The following is a 6,222-nucleotide window of genomic DNA, read 5'->3' as shown; positions in this document are numbered from 1 at the left end:
TAGTATGTGTCTCAGAGCATTCCTCCTTTGGTTTATTTTATATCGTACTCATTGTGCTTCCTGGATTTGAGTGAGTGATTCCTTTCCCATGTTAGGGATGTTTTCAGCTATTATATCTTCAAATAATTTTTCTGTCCTTTTCTCACTCTCTTCTCCTTCTGGCTCCCCAGTAATACGGATGTTGGTGTGTTTAACTTTGTCCCAGAGTTCTCTGAGACACTCTTCATTTCTTTTCAATCTTTTTTTCTCTTTTCTGTTCTGCATCAGTGATTTCCACTAGTCTGTCTTCCACCTCGTTTATTCATTCTTCTGTCTCCTGTATTCTGTTGTTGGCTGCTTCTAATGAATTTTTTATTTCAGTTATTGTATTTTGCACCTCTTCTTGCTTAAGTTTTAAATCTTGTATTTCTTTGCTCAGTGTTTCTTGTACATGATCAGTCTTTGCCTCCAGTTTATTTCCAATGTCTTGCATCATCTTCAGCAGCAACATTCTCAAGTCTTTTTCCTGGAGGCCAAGTGTCTCCTGATCACTTACCTGTTTTTCTGTTTTTTTTTTTTTCTTTCTCCCTTATCTGAGTTTAGTTCTCTGTCTTTTCATTTTTATCAGTTTTAGGTGTGGTGACTTTTTGCAGACAATAGAGTTGTATCCTCTCTTACTTCTGGTGTCTGGCCCCCTTGTGGCTGAAGGTGGTATGGGATATTTCTGTAGGCTTCCTGATGGTAGGTACTGGTGCCTGCCTGATGGTACCTGGGACTGATACCTATACCTCTGGTGGGTGGGGGTTTGTCTTTGGGTGAAATTAGAGGCTGCTCTGTGTCTGTAGTGATCTTTAGGCAGCCTATTTACTGATGGGTGTGGCTGTGATCCCACCTGGATTATTGTTTGCCCTAGAGATTCTAAGTGCTGATGGGTGGGGCCAGGTTTTCCCAAAATGGACACCTTCAAAGAAACACACACTGATGAAAATTCCCAAGGGTTTTTCCTTCAATGCCTTTTCCCTACAACAAGGCATAGCCAGTGCCTGTTTTTCCAGAAGTGCACTCAGGTCCAACCCAGATACCTATGGAGACTTTGCTTTGCCCTGGGATCCAGTGCACATGAAAGTCTGTGTATGCTTTTCAAGAATGGAGTCTCCATTTCCCCCAGTCATGTGGAGCTCCTGTGCATAAGCCCCACTGGCCTTAAATGCCAGATGCTCTGGGGATTTTTCTCCCAATGCCAGATCTCCAGGCATGGGGATTTGATGTGGGGCTCAGAACTCTCACTCCTGTAGGTGAGTCTCTCTGATGCAGTTACTTTCCAGTCTGTGTGACTTCCCCCCTGAGGGTTTGGGGTTGCTTATATCACATAATCACCCCTCCTACCTCTTGATGTGGCCTCCTCTTTGTCTTCTGGAGTAGGATATATTTTTGAAAGTTTCCAGTCCATTTGGTTGAAGGTTGCTCAGCATTTGGTTGTAATTTTGTTGTTTTTATGAAAGAAGTTGAGCTCCAGTCCTTTTATTCTGCCACCTTAATCCCGTCTTAAAATTGTCATCATTTCTTTACTAGGCTAAAGATGAGTTTCTATGCCTGAGATAAATATTTTTTAAGTTTTTGTAGGTAAAAACATCTGTGAATATAGGAGGCATAAAAAAGGGAAAGCAAGGAGTTCCCATTTGGCTCAGCTGTAACAAACCTGACTAATATCCATGAGGACATGGATTTGATCTCTGGCCTTGCTTAGTGGGTTAAGGATCCAGCATTACCATGAGCTGCAGTATAGGTCTCAGTTGTGGCTCAAATCCCACATTGCTGTGGCTGTCGTATAGGCAGGGAGCTACAGTTCATAATTGACCCCTAGCCCAGGAATTTCTCTATGCTGTGTGTGTAGTCCTAAAAAAGTAAAGTCAAAAGAATGGTGGGGGAGCAAGTGTGCTATGGTGGGCTTCATAACTTCACACCGTATGGTCTAGGTAGAGCTCATTGGGAAGGTAATATCCAAAGACGTTAGTGAGGACAGGGCAGTAATCCATGTGGCTGCCTGGGCAAAAGCATGGACATCAGCACCTACAAACACTTACATTAGTGGAACCTCTGTACCTGGCCAGAACTAAGTGGGGGAGGGGTTGTGGGTGATTAGTTCAGAGATATCAGAGGACCAGATATTTAGGGCACTTAAGATCACAGTAGGTGTATTAGTAAAGATTCTCTGGAGAAGTGGAATCAATAGGGTGTGTGTGTATAAGGAAGATTTATAGTGTACCTTTTGTGGCATTATGGGATTGGTGGCATCTTTGCATTGGGTTAAAGGGTGGAATTTCCACAGCAGTGGCTTAGGTGGTTACTAAGGCTCTGATCTGAGCCCTAGTCCAGGAACTACCATATGCCACAAGGCAGCCAAAAAAGAAGAAAAAAAAAAGGAGAGAGAGAGATTTATTTTAAAGAGATGCATAATGTAATTGTGGAAAATGGGAAGTATAGTCTGCAGGGTAGTTTGGCAGCCTGGAAACTCAGGGAAAATATGCAGTTTGAGTCTGAAGGCAGGCTGCTGACAGGATTTTCTCTTCTTTGTGAGAGGTCATTCTTTTTCTTAAGGTCCTCAACTGATTGGATAAGTCTCACTCTCATTATGAGCACAGTCTTCTTTATTGAGAGTGTTCTGATTGCAATGTTAATCTCACCCATAAAGATAGCTTCATGGAAATAACTAGACATGTGCTTGACCAAATATCTGGGTGCTGTAGCTAGCAAAATTGACATATAAAATTAACCATTGTAGGCTTTCCCATCATAGCAGGGAAAAAACAAATCTGTGTAGAACTTGAGATTATGGGTTTGATCTCTGGCCTCACCAGTGGGTTAAGTATTCAGCATTGCTGTGAGCTGCAGTGTATGTTGCAGACATGGCTTGGATCCTGCATTGCTGTGGCTGTGTTGTAGACCAGCAGCTGTAGCTCCAATTAGACCCCTAGCCTGGGAAACTCCATATGCTGTGGGTGTGGCCCTAAAAAGACAAAACAACTTAAAAAAAATAAAAATAAGCTCTTTTGTAGTACCTGAGTCAGTGGAGATGACATTTTTTTTTATTGTTGTTGTTGAATATCTACAAGAATTGGGGGAGAAAGGAAATGGGATCTGTATTCCTGAAGGACAAGAAAGCAATCAATTTTCATGTAAGGAGAGTAAAATTTAGTATGTATTCCCTGCAAGTTCTGGCAGGACTCAGGGTCCCTTGATGCCTGGGTGCCTGGGTTCAGGGAGAAGCCACATTCTCACTGAAATGGAAAATGCTTCAGAAATGGAGATGTGAAAGTCCAGACAGATTTTATAGAACTTTAAAGTTTTGGGGAAGGCTAGCCCTGGCAACTTCCATTTAATGATACCAGCCAAGGGGACATAGCATCCTCAAAGTATTTCAAAATCCCTGTTTCCTAAGAAAAGGGCAAATTGAGTCCTATGACACATATAGGACTAACAGGTTTAAGAATAAGAGTAGGAGAGATTTCTGAGTGGCAGCTGAGGAAAGAAGACAAGTGAGCTATATTTTCAATAATTTGTATTTACATGTAAATGAAGAAATAAAATCACAGGGATGTTTTAAAAGAAAGGTTAAGCATCAATTGGAAGAATAGGTTTTCTTACTCCAGAGTTTTCTCCAGGCCCCTTTCATGTCTTTATTTCTCAGGCTGTTAATGAAGGGATTCAGGCCTGACCACTGTGTACATCAGTGAAGCAATTATGTTACTGTCATTGGTGGTGTTGGATGAGGGAAGAAAATATAGACCAATAATTTCCCCATAGAAGAGAGTCACTACCGAGAGATGTGATCCACACATGGACAAGGCTTTGCAGATGCCCTTGGTAGAGGGAACCCAGAGGATGGTGACCCCAATATGGCCATAATAAACCAGGATACATAAGAATGGAAGCATGATTCTCTTAATCCCACAGTGAAGATTACTTATTGTTTGAGGGATGTGTCTGAGCAGAACAATCTGAGCAGGGCAGCAAGGTCCCAGAAGAAGTGGGGAGTGGTGTTGTCAGCCAGAAGGAGAGTTGGGCTAGAAGAAGGGTGTGCAAAAGAGCACAAGCACAAACAGTGACCCAGGACCCAACCACCAGTGTGACACACATACTCTGACTCATGTTGGTGGCATAGTGCAGAAGGTGACAGATGTCCACATACATATCATAGGCCATTGACGTGATCAGGAAACTGTCCAAATCAGCAAAGAGTATGAAACAGTAAGTCTGTGAAATGCACCTGGAATAAGGAATGGGTTGATCCTGAGTCTACATGTTCATCAGCATCTTAGGGACAGTGACAGATGAAAAGGAGATGTCTGTGAGGGCCAAGTGGCTGAGGAAGAAGTACATGGGGGTGTGGAGGTGAGGGTCCACCTGGATGAGCAGGATGATGAGCAGGTTCCCCAGCACCGTGGTCAGGTACATGCCCAGGAAGAGGGCAAAGTGCATGCCCTGCTGTTCTGGCTGAATGGGGAGCCCCAGGAGGAGGAAATCAGACATGTGGCTCTGGTTCTCCCTCCTCATGCTGGTACATCAGTTTGAGGGGACTAATAGAGAAAGTTGAAGGGAAGAGTGGGGTGTCTTGGGATAGAAAAGTGGTCAGTGTAGCATAGTATAATAGAGATGTTCTCTTGATTTATGGAAGGTCTTCATTCATATTTTCATACATTTACTGTATTTTGCTGGATAAATGAAGAAAAAGTGTAGGTTTCTTTCTTAGTCTAGTGTCAATCTCTGCAAATGACAATGCTAAACATTAATGCTTATTAAATGCTGTCCTTATATATTATGCTAATAGCTTGAATGTATTAAATTATATGAACATCTGAAGAATATAAGCTAGGTAGGTACGGTTATTAATTCTACTTTCTGGATGGGATAGCTGAGTCAGGCAGTCTCATAGTCACTGATGTGAGAAGAGAAACTGGGATTTGGACCAAAGCATTTTCATCCAGAGTTTGTTTTCTGTAAGCAAAATAAATTCTTTGACATCAGAAATCTCTTTGCCCTTCAAAATTTTGTGTGTAATGATCTATTAAATCCTGCATCCTCTGCTTCTCTCAACATTCCTTGATTATTTCTAATTTGATCATTGGTTGTAGACCCACCCAGAGTCTATCAAAAGTGATTCATGCACACACAATATAAATTTGTGAATCAAATAGAAGATGTCACATCCAATTCAATTTTTCATGACAACCTCTTTAAAAAATTTACATTAGGTCTTGTTCAAGACCCAGGTTTAATTTTAATAATCTTGAGGCCCCTGTCACTTGTTTGCACATTCAAGAAATTACAACCTAAAATCCAAATTTAACCCCTTTTAAAAATAATTCTAATATTTTCAGAGTCTCTAATGTAGCCCATGAAAGATTTATTTCCTAATATAAAACAATATATCTTAAAATTTCTATATATTTTTGATTTAATTTATTTTTATCTTTTGAAGTATTTAAAAAGTTTTATTGATGTATAGTTGCTCTACAATATTGTGATAATTTCTGCTGTACAACAATGTTATTCAGCTACGCATATACATACATCCATTCTTTTTCAGATTCTTTTCCCACATAGGTCATCACATAACTTTAGGTAGAGTTACCTGTGCTATACAACAGCTCCCCATTGGCCAATCATACCATATACCACAGTATGCATATGACACACTGTTAGTCTATATCTTTTGTAAAGAATGTGGAGATTCAGTACAACATCAAAGTTTATTAGAAAATTATTTTATTTACAACAAATAATGTATTATCAGGAGTTTCCATTGTGGCTCAGCAGTAATGTCCTGACTGGTATCCATGAGGATTCTGGTTCAATCCCTGTCCTCATTCAATTCTGGTTAAGGATACAGCATTACCATGAGCTGTGGTGTAGCTTACAGTTACTTCTTGGATCTGGCATTGCAGCTCCAATTCCACCCTTTGCCTGGGAACTTCCATATTCCATGAATGCAGCCATAAAAAAGCAAAACAAACAAACAAAGAAATTAAACTAAATTAAGCCAGTAGGTGGAAATTCATGACAATGAATACAGCAACATAACCAACTATCTCCTGATGTCAGAACTTGATATCAAATTAAGGTCTTATGAATTCTTTACCACTAGATCTCCCAGAAACAGGTGAACGATGGTTTGCTGCTTAGTCTAAAGCCAAAGGCTTTCTGGACAGACTCCAGCACCTTGGACCAAGCTCTGATCCTATA

General features: G+C 40.6%; 1 pseudogene; it reads right to left on the bottom strand.

Annotated features, from left to right (window-relative positions):
* Positions 1 to 3,598: 3,598 nt before the first annotated feature.
* LOC125120324 (olfactory receptor 1J1-like) lies at positions 3,599 to 4,533 on the bottom strand (annotated as a pseudogene).
* Positions 4,534 to 6,222: the final 1,689 nt, after the last annotated feature.

Source organism: Phacochoerus africanus, chromosome 2 (assembly GCF_016906955.1).
Source record: "Phacochoerus africanus isolate WHEZ1 chromosome 2, ROS_Pafr_v1, whole genome shotgun sequence".
Classification (NCBI taxonomy): domain Eukaryota; kingdom Metazoa; phylum Chordata; class Mammalia; order Artiodactyla; family Suidae; genus Phacochoerus; species Phacochoerus africanus.
The sequence above is the reverse complement of the archived record's forward strand: the minus strand, read 5'-3'. Positions and strand labels throughout refer to the sequence as shown.